This window comes from Protopterus annectens, chromosome 3.part0 (genome assembly GCF_019279795.1).
Source record: "Protopterus annectens isolate FY-2018-M chromosome 3.part0, PAN1.0, whole genome shotgun sequence".
NCBI lineage: Eukaryota > Metazoa > Chordata > Ceratodontiformes > Protopteridae > Protopterus > Protopterus annectens.
This window is the reverse complement of record NC_056731.1, coordinates 639196619-639212396: the sequence shown is the minus strand read 5'-3', so window position 1 is coordinate 639212396 and position 15778 is coordinate 639196619. Positions and strand designations below refer to the sequence as shown.

Sequence of the window (15778 nt, the reverse complement as noted above, 5' to 3'; positions counted from 1 at the left end):
GTATTTATAGATGTGGATTGGAATTTGATATGCAACAGTGAGGATGTATCTGGGGAGACTAGAACAGAAAGAAAAGGTACATTTTTGAAGAAATACATGAAAATACTTGGTATGAAAGGTGTGAATTTAGTAGAAGGAACTTGGAGAATTTACATCCTGTTACCCTAGGTACAATAACTGGTACGCTAGACAGAAATTATATTTCACATACAACATGTGCATTTAACTGAAAGTTTTGATACACATCCAATAACTGTTTCAGACCACACACCAATAATATCCAAGATATAAATACTGGGTAATGAAGTAAACCTGAGATACTAGTGCTTGGTGACTCATCCTTTAAAAAGACAGGAATTTAAGGAATGGGTAGTACAAATTACTACAGAGTTAATAGAAAAATATATAAATTCTCTAAGAAGATACAGCTAGTGAGTGAGATAAAATAAAAGTAGAGTTTAAAAATAGGGTAGAATGAATGAAAAATAAGAATTATTTACAGCACAGTGGGACACATTTCATCAGAGTATACAGTACACGGGCCAGGTAATTATGAGTAGATCGAGACCACATATTAGAGGAAGAGTAGTAGTAACAATAATTAATAATATTAATAATAATAATAATAATAATAATAATAATAAAAGGTGACTTTAGTCTACACTTGTGTTCGCGTGTAACCTAAAAACAAACAAGCAAAGAAAATCAAGCTGTTATTTTCCATAATTCCTGGTACTACTGCTCCCAGAAACATGGCACCTCTTCATGGCACAAGGGCATCAATGTTTGGCACTAAGGATTGAGTAGTGTGTTGAGATGTTCATCAGTAAGTTGAGACCTGAGACAAGACTTGTTCAAGTTGATCACAGAAAAGAGTTGTTCACAGACATAGGTACTGCCGAACATTGACATGATCTTTGAAGCTAAACATTCATTACAGGGACATGTTGACCCAACATACTAATAAAATGTGCCAATATCAACACTGGAAAACATATCCTTCAACTCAGAATTACACAGATGCTCAATTAGTTCTAAGTGAAACTGTTCTGGTACCTCATCAGCACTAAAAGAGAAAGGGGTGTGGAAAAAAGAAAAATCATACTCAAGGTTTTTAAAGTCTGCAAATCTTTCTTTGAACTCACTAACTTGGAAGTCTTGTTGCAGTACTTTTCAGTGTTGATATCACCATGAAACTCAGGTGCGTCTTGCAGGGACTTTAGAGTTGGAAAGTGTGCAGTATTACTTGCTACTAGTTGGCGTTCCAAAAGGTTAAGTTCAACACAAAGACACAAATACAGTCAAGTAAATCTTTCATCAATTTATTGCGACCTTGCAGCCTTGTATTCAGGTAATGCAAGTGTTCCATTATACTTACCATGAAAGCTAGACTTTGAACCCATTCACCGTCTTTCAGATCCAGCACATCCCTTCCTTTCTCATGCATAAACCACTGCATTTAGGTTCATAGGTAAGTACTAGGCTACCTGCCTGACGGCATCTATAAGCCTAACCAGAATGTGTTGGCTTTCTCCGCCCCCTTAGATTAGTTCCCTGTGCCTCTGTCCAGCAGAGCCATTAGTTCCCTGTGCCTCTGTCCAGCAGAGCTACTGAAGTGATCCCCGGGGTAAATTTTCTGTTTCCCATCCACTTGTCAACGTCTCTCTTGAAGAGTGTTAGTGAGGGGCTCTGCCTAATGTATATTAGAATTCTGTTCCAAAGGATGGGGAGTCTCTGGGGCAGGAATCTATCCCTCCAGCACGTCCTGTTTATCGTTGTGGTGAGGTTTAGATCCCTAGTGCCTGTGGCTCGAGGGGATGTGTTTTTTTAGGTGGAGCATGTCCATCAATTCTAGGTTGGACATGGCCTTGTATGTCAAGCAGAGATCACCTCTGAGTAAGCGGTATGCAACAGAGTACAGCTAGAGTTTCTTCAGTCGGGCTGCAAAGGGCATCTGTTTGAGGCCAGTAATCCTCTTGGTGAGGTACTTCTGTGGTCTTTCCAGCTGTTGCAAGTGTCTTGTAAGGTACATCCCAAATGGGGCGTTGTACTCTATGATGGGTCTGATGAGTGATGAGTAGAGGGCCACAATAACCTCTTTTGTTCTAGATGCGAACCCTTTTGTGGTTAGGTGGGCCACATAGAAGGATTTTCTAACCACCTTGGCAATATGATTATCAAAGGAGAGATTACTATCTCCTTGGGTCTCCAGATCCCTTATTACATTTTCTGTATTTAGGGGACTACCGCGTATGTGGTAGTTTGCGGGTACTTTGTTTTTTCCAAAGGGGATGACTATGCACTTTTTGGCATTTAGCTTGAGGCCATGATTTTGACACCAGGTATCCTTCTCCATGAGACCCTTCTGGAGGATATCTTAGACAGAGGCACAGTATACTAACCTCGAAAAAGGGCATAGCAAAATTAATTTAAAATGGGTGGCGAAAGCCAAACATACTCTGGCTAGGCTTATAAATGCCCTAGGGCAGATAGCCTAGTATGAAACTATGAACCTATGAACCTATGAACCTATATCTGTATCAGCCGGAGAGTCAATTATGGCCCCCAGTTTGCAGTCATCTGCGAACTTGGTCAGCCACAGTCCTCCTGTGCTTGCCTGTACCTCTGAGAAGTATATACCGAACAGGAAGGGTCTCAGGACTGAGCCCTGGGGGAAGCTTCTTGTAACCGGTTTAGAGTCGGACGTAGAGCCTGCAACTCTCACCGTGTGGGTTCTATCCGTGAGCCAATTGGCAACCTATCTCGTGACGTAGGGGTTTATGTTCAGGCTGGTGAGCTTGTCTATAATACCTGAATGGGGAATGGTGTTGAAAGCCTTTGTGAGGTCTAGGTAGGCTGTGTGGACCTCCTTTCCCTCGTCTAAAACCTTGGTAACTGTCTCGAAGAAGTCCACCAGGTTTAGGAGGCATGATCTGCCCTTAATAAAAGCCAAACTGGGTAGGGTCCAATGTCTGTAAGTTCCCAATGCCTCTGTTAATGAGTTCCATAATGATGCGCTCCGTAGCCTTGCAGACCAGGCTAGTCAGGCTTATAGGTCGATAGTTCCCAGGGTCCATTGTGGCTCCACCTTTGTGGAGCGGGATATCTGTTGTTGTGTTCCACTCTATGGGTACGTAGCCTGTAGAAAGGCTGAGTTTAAACAGTGTGTTTATGTGAGGTGTTAATTCATTTAGGAGCTTGTGTAAGACACAGCCTGGGACACCGTCCAGTCCCACTGAAGCTGTGTTTTTGGCTTTGGATAGGGCTGTTTTAACCTGTTTGTCAGTGATTGCCGGGGCTCTACATTCTTCTGGTATGGTTATGGGCCCTTTAGGGGATGGGAGGGGGTGAAGTTTGCACTAAACCTGTCTGCCAGAATGTTGGCAATATCAGTCGGTTCAGTGTATTTTGTGCCATTCTGCACTAACTCAGAGCAGACCTGAGAGTTTCCACTTAGGTTTCTGACAAAGATAAAGAAAGCTTTGTGGTTATCTTTGGAGTCCTTGGCAATTTTTCTTTCGTAGTTAGCCTTGGATTATTTTATGAGGGATCGGATACTGATCAGGGATGTCTTTCCTTCTTGGGATTTTACTCTTCTGTACTGGTTTCCTCCTTCTATTGTATAGCTTGTTTATGGGAAGGGGTCCACCAGACTGGTTTCCTTTTCTTGGAGGAGTGAGTCTTAGTTTTGCTTGGGATAGCACGATTCATGCATTCTTGCAGGTACTCAGAGTGCCTCTGTAAGGGATTCAGCAGCTTGGACAGCGTTGTCCTTTAGCATGGGGACTATGAACCTTTCCACCTCGGTCTTAAGTAACGTGAAATTTGCTTTTGAAAAGTTTTTCACGGTGGTTTCCTTGAATGGGGGTGGGGGCGGAATGTGGATATCCAGAGTGATTAGTCTATGGTCTGACCTAACCAGCGAGGGGTTGACCTCCGGTGTGGAACACTGGTCGCCCATGTAGGTAATGACCAGGTCCAATATGTTGTCCTATCTGGTGGGGTTGTTGACCAGTTGATCCAGGGCGTTCGAGTTTATAAATTCTAGGAAGTGTTGGGCAAGGAAGTTAGTACTCTAGTAGTTCTCCCAGTTAAATGTTTGGGCAACTGAAATCACCCAATATTTGGGCGTTTGGTAGGACCTTCATACTTTCTAGTGTCTTCAGAGACGCAGAATGGGGGGGTCCTGGGTCATGGTGGGTGATCTGTAGCAAGTTACAATTTGAATTGCAGTTTAGCCCATTGTTAGTTGCACATGGATGATCTCTGAGGCATCGTGCTGCGCCACTAACCTGGAGGTGTGGGTATCCTTGATGAATATGGATACACCCCCGCCTTTTGTGTTTCGGTCTGGGTTCTGTGGCTGAAAAGTATGGCATGAGTTATAGTCTGGTAGTGCTGGAGTGCTCTCTGGAGCCTTAAACCAGGTTTCTGTTACTGCACAGATATCTATGTTCTCCATACTGAGGAGTGCCTCGAGTGCATGCATTTTGAGGTTTGGACTTCTGGCGTACAAAAGCATTACCCTCAGTTTTTGGTTACTTGTGCTATTTACGGTGGTGGGTTTGTCTTTTGAGCCTTGCCTAAAAAAGGCACTATGGGGGCGGCAAAAGCCTTGGCCAGTATTCAAAAGCCTAAGGGTGACAGGTGCAAGCCATCTCTTGAGAAACAATGTGGCTTGTCGAGCATGTCACCAGGCGGACAGCTACTGGATCCCCTTTGAATGACACAAAAAACTTAGACAATTGTTGAACTTGACAATTTTTTCTTTATACTGTGGCATCATTCTTGGTGAGGGCAGGATGCTACTCAGGATCAGGGTCATACCGGCCTGGGCTACATGATCAGAGAGCTTTTCCATGTCTCTTTTCATGTAGTTCAGGGAGGTATGTCTCAGGTCAGTCATACCAACATGGACAATGACAGAGTCATATATGTACTTGTTCTGGAGTGACCAGAGTGCTTGTGTTATGTGGTGGATCCAGCTAACTGTAGCCTTCTCCTTGTCCAGTCTAATTAGTGGGACATCAGTGTGCCCGACTATACAGTCGCCTATTACTAGTGTGTTGGGTATGTTATTTTGCCTTAAGGGCTGTGATTGCGTGGCACACTGATTATGTGAAGTATGTGTTTCATGGTTTGTGATGGGGTGTGGAGGTTGCTTGGGTGTCTGCTTTGGAGGTCTCTGTTGCTTTTACAGATTTTTATTTAGAGCCTCTGAGTAGGTTTTCATGTATTTATGTGTGTTATTTGCCAGTGTTGGTTTAGTAGGTCTATGTGAGACCGGTGGTGTGTTGCAAGTATTTCCCTTGTCTTGACTGTCAGTTCCAGTCTTGGGTTGAGAAAGCATTGCCTCCAGTTTGGCTGTATCATTGCATCTCTCGCATATATTAGTGTTTGGTGGTAGGAGGAGAGGGTTGTCTGTGTATCAATAAGTATCCTTTTCAGTGCTTTTAAACTGTTTTTTTGAGTGTATTTGCTTTATTTTCTGGAAAAAAAAAATTATATATATATATATATATATATATATATATATATATATATACACACACACACACACACACACACACATATATATATATATATATATATATATAAATTTGCTTCCCGCCTTTCTAAGCTAGTATAGTCCAGTTTTCAGGTTAGTGCTGAATTCAGGGCTGTGTTACAAATCTCCGTGTTTGCCCATACATTACTTGGATAGAAGGAAGTTTCTCTGTTCACCTGTGAGAGAGGGGAGCTTTGAGCAGCCTATCTGTCCCTGGAGGAGTGGTTTCAGCCCAGAAATTAGTAAATTATTGGCCATTTTGGGCTAAATTCTTTCTCTTTCTTTTCCCTGCTATAAATACCGTATTTGCCTGGTTTTGTGCGCCGGGCAGCTAAGGTAAAACTATTCCCGGCTCCACAAAGTCTCCTCTTCAATTTTTCCCTTGGAACTAGACAAACTTTCAACGTAAGCACTCAAGGCATTCATTTCTCAGCCAGGCACTTGCTCAAAACTTATAGCAAGCACTTATAAACCCTAGCACTAGACCCTCCTGTACTGTACAGAAGGACAAGGCTCTCTATTCGACCTTACCAGCCATCCAGTAAAACAGTTCACTGTACCTATCCAGGCATGTCCAAAGGGCAGTTTCAGGTGTACTCTCCAGTCCAACTGGTGAATCTGGGCATTTTGAGGCAATGTTACAACTGCCTCATGTACACAGACATCCCCCTCCTCCTACCACCAAACACTAATACATGCGAGAGATGCAGTTATACAGCCAAACTAGAGGCCAAGCTCTCTCAACCCAAGACTGGATCAGACAGTCAAGAGGAGAAGGGAAATACTTGCATCACACCACCAGTCTTACATAGACCCATTAAACCAGCACCGGCAAAAAACACACAAATACATGAAAACATACTCAGAGGCTCTAAATAAAAATCTGCAAAACCAACAGGGACCTCCAAAGCAAATATCCAAGCAACCGCCACTCCCTAACACAAACCATGAAACACGTACTTCACAAAACCAGTGTGCCATGCAATTACAGCCCTTAAGGCAAAATAACATACCCAACATACTAGTAATATGTGACTCAGTCAAGCACACCGACGTCCCACTCACTAGACTGAATAAGGAGAAGGTTACTGTAAGCTGCCTGTCGGGTGCCAGGATCCGCCACATAACACAAGCACTCAGGTCACTCCAGAACAAGTACAAATATGACTCTGTCATTGTCCATGTTGGTGTGAATGACCCGAGCCGTACCCTCCCTGGACTACATGAAGAGAGACATGGAAGAGCTCTCTGATCACGTAGCCCAGGCCGGTATGACCCTGACCCTGAGTAGCATCCTGCCCTCACCAAGAATGATACCACGATATAAAGAAAAAATTCTCAATTTCAACAAATGGCTAAGTTTCTGGTGTCATTCAAAGGGGATCCAGTGTCTGTCCGCCTGAGATGACATGCTCGACAAGCCACGCTGCTTCGTTAGAGACGGCTTGCACCTGTCACCCTTAGGCTTTCGAATACTGGCCAAGGCTCTTGCCAACCCCCTTAGGCAAGGCTCAAAAGACAAACCCACCGCCATAAATAGCACAAGTAACAAAAAACAGAGGGTAATGCTACTCAATGCCAGAAGTCTAAACCTCAAAATGCACGCACTCGAGGCACTCAGTATGGAGAAATTCGATATATGTGCAGTAACAGAAACCTGGGTTAAGGCTCCAGAGAGCACCCAAGCCCTACCAGGCTACAACTCATACCCTACATTTCGGCCATAGAACCCAAACCGAAATACAAAAGGCGGGGGCATATCCATATTCATCAAGGATACCCACACTGCCAGGTTAGTGGCACAGCACGATGCTTCAGAGATCATCCACGTGCAACTAACAATGGGCAAAACTGCAATTCAAATTGTAGCTTGCTACAGATCACCCACCATGTCCCCGGACCCCATTCCGCGTTTCTGGAAACACTGGGAAACATAAAGGTCCTACCAAACACCTTAATATTGGGTGATTTCAATTACCCAAACATTAACTGGGAGAACTACTCAAGTATTAACTCCCTTGCCCAACTTTTTCTAAAATTTATAAACTCAAACGCTCTGGTTCAACTGGTCAACACTCCCACCAGAGGTAACATATTGGACATGGTCATCACCAACATGGGCGACCGGTGTTCCACACCAGAGGTCAACCCCTCGTTGGTTAGATATGACTATAAACAAATCACTTTGGATATCCATATTCCGCCCCCACCCCTGGACAAGAAAACCACCATGAAAAACTTTTCAAAAGCAAATTTCACATTACTTAAGACCAAGGTGGAAAGTTTCAAAGACCCCATGCTTAAGGATAACACTGTCCAAGCTGCAAAATCCTTTACTAATGCATCCTACGGGCAGCCACAAGAATGCATGGATCGTGCCATCCCAAGCAAAACCAAGACTCACTCCTCCAAGAAAAGGAAACCAGTCTGGTGCACTCCTGCCATAAGCAAGCTATACAATAGAAGGAGGAAACTAGTAAAGAAAAGAGTAAAATCCCAAGAAGGGAAGATATCCCTGATCAGTAGCAGAAAGAAACTACAATCCCTCATAAAATCATCCAAAGAGATTTGAAAGAAAAATTGCCAAGGACTCCAAAGATAACCACAAGGCATTCTTTAGCTATGTCAGGAATCTAAGTGGCAATGCTCAGATCTGCTCAGAGTTAGTGCAGAATGGCACAAAATACACTGTACCGACCAATATCGCCAACATCCTGGCAGACAGGTTCAGCCCAAACTTCACCCCCCTCTCACCCCCAAAAGAGCTCATAACCATACCAGACGAATGTAGAGTCCCTGAAATCACAGACACTCAGGTTAAAACAGCTCTCTCCAAAGCCAAAAATACAGCACCAATGGGACAGGACGGTGTCCCAGGCTGCGTCCTACACGAGCTCAAAGACGAACTAACCCCTCACCTAAACACACTGTTCAAACTCAGCCTCTCCACACGCTACATACCCATAGAGTGGCGCACAGCAACGGTTATTCCGCTCCACAAAGGTGGAGCCACAACAGATCCCGGGAACTATCGCCCTATAAGCCTGACTAGCTTGGTCTGCAAGGCTATGGAGCGCATTATCATGGAACACATTAACAGAGACATTGGGAACCTCCAAACACTGGACCCTACCCAGTTTGGCTTTGTTAAGGGCAGATCATGCCTCCTAAACCTGGTGGACTTCTTCAAGGCTATAGACGAGTGAAAGGTGGTACAGACAGCCTACCTAGACCTCGCTAAGGCCTTCAACACCATTCCCCATTCTGGTATTATAGACAAGCTCACCAGCCTGAACATAAACCCCTACGTCACAAGATGGGTTGCCAACTAGATAACGGACAGAACCCACATGGTGAGAGTTGCGGGAGCTAGGTCAGACTCTAAACTGGTTACAAGTGGCGTTCCCCAGGGTCAGTCCTAGGAACCCTCCTGTTCGGCATATACTTCTCAAAGGTACAGGCAAGCACAGGAGGACTATGGCTGACCAAGTTCACAGACGACTGTAAACTAGGGGCTATAATTGACTCTCCGGCTGACACAGACATCCTCCAAAAGGGTCTCACTGAGACGGATACCTGGTGTCAAAATCATGGCCTCAAGCTAAATGCCAAAAATGCATAGTCATCCCCTTTGGAAAAAACAAAGTACCCACAAACTACCACATAGGTGGTAGTCCCCTAAGTACGGAAGACGTAATAAGGGATCTGGGGACCCAAGTAGATAGTAATCTCACCTTTAATAATCACATTGCCAAAGTGGTTAGAAAATCCTTCTACATGGCCCACTTAATATTCGCATCCAGATCAAAAGAGGTCATTGTGCCCCTCTACTCATCACTCTTCAGACCCATCATAGAGTACAACGCCCCATTTGGGATGTACCTTACAAGACACCTGCAACAGCTGGAAAGATCACAGTACCACCTCACCAAGAGGATCACTGGCCCCAAACAGATGCCCTATGCAGCTCGACTGAAGAAACTCCAGCTGTACTCGGTTGCATACCGCCTACTCAGAGGTGATCTCTGCCTGACATACAAGGCTGTGTCCAACCCAGAATTGATGGACATGCTTCACCTAAAGAAAACCTTATCCCCTCGAGCCACACGCTCTAAGGATCTAAACCTCACCACAACAATAAATAGGACGTGCTGGAGGGATAGATTCCTGTCCCATAGACTTCCCATGCTTTGGAACAACATCCCAATGTACATTAGGCAGGGCTCCTCACTAACTCTTCAAAAGAAACCTCGACGAGTGGATGAGAAACAGAAAGTTAACCTCGGGGATCACTTCAGTGGCTCTGCTGGACACAGGCACAGGGAACTAATTTAAGGGGGTGGCGAAAGCCAACACATTCTGGCTAGGCTTATAAATGCCTTCGGGCAGATAGCCTAGTACCAACCTATGAACCTATGTGTACATGAGGCAGTTGCAACATTGCCTCAAAATGCCCAGATTCACCAGCTGGACTGGAGAGTGCACCTGAAACTGCCCTTTGGACATGCCTGAATAGGTAAAGTGGGCTGTTTTGCTGATTGGCTAGTAGGGACAAATAGAGAACCTTGTCCTTGTCCTTCTGGACAGTATAGGGGGGTCTAGTGCTAGGGTTAATTAGTGCTTGCTATGAGTTTTGAGCAAGTGCTGGGCTGTGAAATTAATGTTTAGAGTGCTTAAGTTGAAAGTTTGCTTTTGTTTTTTTCAGAAAATAAAGCAGATACAATACAAAAAAAAACACTTTAAATGCACAGAAATGGCTGTCACACTTTAGTGTGTAGCCTACAACAGTTAAACAGATTATTTAAACACAAAAACGACTTAGTTCAAGTGCAGGCAGCAAATAAGTACAATATGCAGCAGAAACAAGCTTTTTAAATCACATAAATTCTTAAAAAAAAATCAGCGTTTTAGGCGGAATTAAAGACAGCAAGAAAATGCAGAAACATGATAATCACTCCAAAGTCTCTCTTTTGTCTCTCTGCTGCTGTAGAACTCTGCAGGACACCTGGTAGGCACTTGCTGAGCTGAATACAAGTGCAAATACGTTTTTTATAGCAAGGAAATTAAAGAGAGAAATTAGCCCAAAATGGCCAATAAACTAACTTCTGCGCTACAGCAAACAAGGCACACAAATTTCAGAAAGAAACAGTTCAAATAAGCAAAGCACAATAAGCCTTTAACCAGAAATTCCCAGCTCAGAAGGGAAGAGTGCAGACCACAAACCTTCTTAATGTAAAATAACTGACCTGAAGCCCAAGTGCTTAAAACCAGAACTAATGCGCTTTTAGAATAACTGACACTGAGCCTTCAACCAGCAATTCCCAACTTAGAAGGATGTAAGCTACCTGTCCTGCCACAACAATGCAGTCCACACACATTCTTAATGTAAAACAACTGGTCTGAAGCCCAAGTGCTTAAACCAAAAGGCTTGGAATAACAGTTACAATTTAATCAGGTTACTACCTAATAACTGCAGCAGAATAATACAATTGAATACTTTTAAGAAGAAGCACAAGCAAAATAAGGTAATAAAGTGGGAAGAATAACAATTACAGTAAAAGAAGATGACTAAAGTGCAATTTTTTGTTTTATATAACAGAAAACGAGCAAACTGATTTAAACAAATTACCCAATTAACCAGTAAAAAACCTCAAACCTGAGCCCTGTTCCAGCAGTCTTCAATCAGACAAGTTCTAAACGCACACTCCTGCCACTAGGGTGCAGGGGAACATTCTCCAAAAAAGATGGCCTGGACTAGTGCTCAAGTTATACAAACAAAGCAAGGTTCAGTAGGCCTGAATCCAGTCTATGCTACAGCAGACAAGGCGCACCAATATCAGAAAAATAGTTCAAATAAGCAAGCACAGTACAGCCCTTCAGCACAACTCCTCAACTTAAATGAATATCAGTGTGACAAGGCAGACCGTGAGTATGAATTTCCTGCAATAAGCTGTTGAACTGTCTGTGGGTCAGACCTTGCACACGTATGAAGTTCACTGTCTTAATAACAACATCCAAGACATACTCCATCTTTAATCTTTTATTATAAAGCAATTCTCTGTCTCTGTGAATTATGAAACAAACACTGTAAATATGATAGTCTATGTTCATAGCTAGTAGTTTTTCCTTTGTTGCCACACCAGCTTTTCTACCAACCATTTGAAGTGCTCTATCTGTAGCCAGACTCTCAGTTTTCATCCAGTCTACTCCTATTTTATCAGGTGCACCTACCAAACTCACAAATATATCATCCCCCATTGTTGTTCCCTTCACTGGTACCAGTTCCACAAATTCTTCAGTTACTTGCATACTGTCATCTATACATATACAACATATATAAACTGCAAGTTGTGCTGCGCCACATCTGTGCTTTCATCAATTGCTACACAAAATGCTACAAATTTAGCAGCTTTCTCTTACTGTTAGAATTAATGAATTATCAGAAAATCGTATCTGTAACAGTAGTTCTTGAAAGGCTTATGTTTGCAAATGCTTGACATTTTTCAGGACAAATATCTTCCACAGCTACTAACATACATTTCTTTATAAAGTCCCCCTTCAAAAAAGGCTTCAATGACACAGCTATTTCTTGTGCAGTCTTATAACTTGCCCAAACTACAGCATCACTGGCTTGATAACACATTTTAAAACAGTAATTGCTGCTTTGAGTGACTGTTCTAACTCCCTAACTTTTTCTTCACGCATCTTTCCACTATATTCATCACACTTCGAAAGATGAACACTCGTGTAATGCCTGCGAATATTATATTCCTTCATCACAGCTATGTTTTGCTTACAAATCAAACAAGATGATTTTCCATTCACTTCAGCAAAACAGTACAAGCTTTTCCACTTTTCCTGCACCACATGATGTTCTTCATTAACTGTTCTTTTCTTTGAAAACATGAAGGGATTCAAAGTACGTTTATATACATCTTCAATATACATAACGTTCCAATGCTTCAACTAACTCAAGGGACAAAGCAAGACTACTGCTGAAAGAGCGATTGCTCCAGGACAACTACCCAAAACAATAACCAAAACCTGACACAATTCAATCAAAAGCATAGGACTGGCCACTACATTGACAAAAAGTATTCACCCACTTGCATTTTAAAACAAGTCTACATTTCAGTTTGTAGGATGTCTTTTGACTATCCCACACCAATGATTTTGAAAACACTGATTTGCTGCGTTCACTGCTGTCATAGGCCTTTTATTCCACTGCCGTCCCCCAACAGTGTAGTTTACAACTTTGTTCATACGGAGTTACTTCAATCAGATGAGACAGCTTCTATGCTAGTACTTCACTATGCTTGTCTTATACAAAATATTATTTGTGTTACTGTAAAAACAAATATTGTCGTGGGACTCGTACCTGGTTAAAGCATAACCATGAGTCTGTTTTCAGAGCTTTTTTGCATAACAAGGATCACAGTTACACTTCACCAGTAGATCTGAAGTTATTGTGACAGGTGTTTAATACAACACTAAAATAACAGCACTTAAGTGAGTCAATCTTCAGAAGTCTGAATCACAGCAAGACAAAAGCACTTATTTTAATTGCTGTTATTTTAGTAGTCTTAAAGGTGATTTTAACTGTAACTTTGTTTTTATATATGTGGTACGGACCCCACACCCTAGAGTAGTTTGTATTTACCAGTTTATTAGTTCTTTAGTTTTAACGGATTCAAGCAGTCCCTGAAAAGTGTGAAGAATTGCAATTAACATTTTGCAGCTTTAATGCTGGGGTTGACTGGCAGGGCCTTGCTGCAGCATTTCAGGTATGTGTCTGAATGGCATGGTACTAAAAAAGAAGTTATGTACTTACCATAACGTTCCATCTGAGCAGTTAGACTTCATTCTTCTGCACATATGGGTATTCGGATCCGAGCCGGCAAACCTTTTCAAGCATCGGCTCCGAGCTCCAAGCTCCTCCCCTACCTATATTACATCACTTCCTCCTATCTAGCCTCAGATCGAGTTTGCTGTCACTAAATGGCAACATAACCACAATCCTAAACAGGAAAAACCTGAAGAGTGAGGGGGATGGAGGGAGGGAAGGTGCAGAAAAATGAAGTCTAACTACTCAGATGGAACGTTATGGTAAGTACATAACTTCTTTATCTTAAGTAGTTAACTTCATTCTTTCTGCACATATGGGACAGAGTCCCCAGCTACTAGTACTCCTGGGAGGCCCTTATGGAAGGATATTTCTGAGCACCGCAGAGCCAAAGGATGCTCTCCCTCTAGAAATAAGATCTAATTTATAATGAGAGATGAATGTGTGCGAACTGGCCCAAGTTGCTGCCGCACAGATATCGTCTAACGGAACTCTTGACCAGAAAAGCTGCAGAATAAGTGGCCATTGCCCTAGTGGAATGAGCCTTCAATACACCAGGAGGAGATAAACCTTTGTCCTTATAAACTTGTCCAATACAAAGAGTGATCCACCTTGCTAAGGACACTTTCGAAACTGCTTTGCCCAAAAATGGTTTTGAAAAAGAGACAAACAATTGATCCGACTTCCAGAAGGGTTTAGTCCTATGGAGATAAAAACGAAGCTGTCTATGGACATCCAATAAATGAAGCTTATGTTTGCCTCTATTTTGGAAATTTGGGAAGAAGACTGGCAAATTTATAGATTGATTAATATTGGCTGCTGAGGACACCTTGGGAAGAAAAGAAGGGTTCGTACGCAGCGAAACCCTATCCTTGTGGAAAACCAAATAGGGGGGCAAGGAGGATAAGGCCTGCAACTCTGAAACTCTTTTAGATGAAGTGATGGCAACCAAGAATGCTATCTTCCACGACAAAAACTTCATCTGAACTGAGCCAGCTGGCTTGAAAGGGGGAGAGGTCAAAGCTTGAAGGACTAAAGTCAGATCCCAGGGGGGCACTGTTTCTTTAACTGGTGGTCGCAATAAAAAAGTGCCCTTCAGGAAAGCTTTACACAGTTTGGCAGAAGCCAGAGCAACCTTATTTTCACCTACATGAAAATTAGAGATGGCAGCCAGTTGAACCTTTATGGTGGAAGCACTTGCGCCTGATAGAAAAAGATAGGCCAAAAAATCCAGTATGACCAGAACGGGAGCTGTAAAAGGGTTCTGATTGCGTTGATAGGCCCAAATGCAAAAACGTTTCCACTTGCTATTGTAGAGTTTCCTAGTGGAGGCTTTAAGAGAAGCTACCAGAATGTTCTAAACAGGGGGACAAAAGTCCGGGAGTCCTGATGATCATGGGAACTGGAGCAGCCACGCTGTCAGCTTGAGACTGTCCAGGTTGGGCAGGGGCATGCCCGAAAGGTGAGAAATTAAATCTGGACAGGGATCTAGAGTCCATGGAGGAGCCAATAGGTGAGACCATAGGAAGGGAAACCACACTTGGTGAGGCCAGAAGGGAGCTATGAGAATGACTTTGCACTGCAGCCGGCAAACTCTCTGAAGGAACTTCGGAATAAGGAGGCCAAGCATGGACTAGAGCGTCCCTCGGGACATCCCCCGGAGGAGGGATCAGAGCGAAGACGTTGCTGCACTTCGTGTTGGAAGGAGATGCGAAGAGATCGCAGCAAGGTTGACCCCAAACAAGGAAGGATTTTCTCCGCCACTGATTGTTTCAGAGACCACTCGTAAGGCAGAAGGACTGCCCTGCTGAGACTGTCCGCTAGAATGTTGGAGCGTCCCGGGATATGCATTGCTATGAGAAACTGGCTGGTGGATATGGCCCACTCCCAAACCCTCATGGCCTCGCGACAAAGGGGGTAGGATCGGGTCCCTCCCTGTTTGTTTATATACCAGACTACAGACATGTTGTCTGATTGAATGGCTACCGTCCCCAGAGGTAGGACAGGGTGGAAGGCTCTCAACGCTTAAAGCACTGCCCTCATCTCCAGGACACTGATGTGTAGCTTGGTCTCTGGGTCTCTGGAAGGGACCACGTGCCTTGGACCATTCTTCCCAGGAAGTGCCCCCACCCCCACCCGAGCTGGGAGGCATCCGTGGTCACCGTGGCCTGAGTCAGAGGGGCTAGAAAGCTGCTCCTCACAAAAATGTCCACTGATTGAAGCCACCACTGGAGTGATGTTCTGCATATCCGGTTGATTCAGATATGGAAACTCATCGGTAGGTCTAGCCAGGACCATTGAACTGCTAGATTCCACTGAAGGACTCTCATGTGAAGACGTGCAAGAGGGAGGATAGAGATTGAGGCTGCCATCGAACCCAGGGCCCT

At 43.5% G+C, this 15778-nt stretch overlaps 1 protein-coding gene across 1 annotated transcript in view; it reads right to left on the bottom strand.

Moving 5' to 3' along the window:
• The window catches only part of LOC122796893 (msx2-interacting protein-like), an 868075-nt gene that overhangs the window by 799335 nt on the left and 52962 nt on the right, over positions 1-15778 (bottom strand). The gene's annotated exons all lie outside the window — the stretch shown is intronic.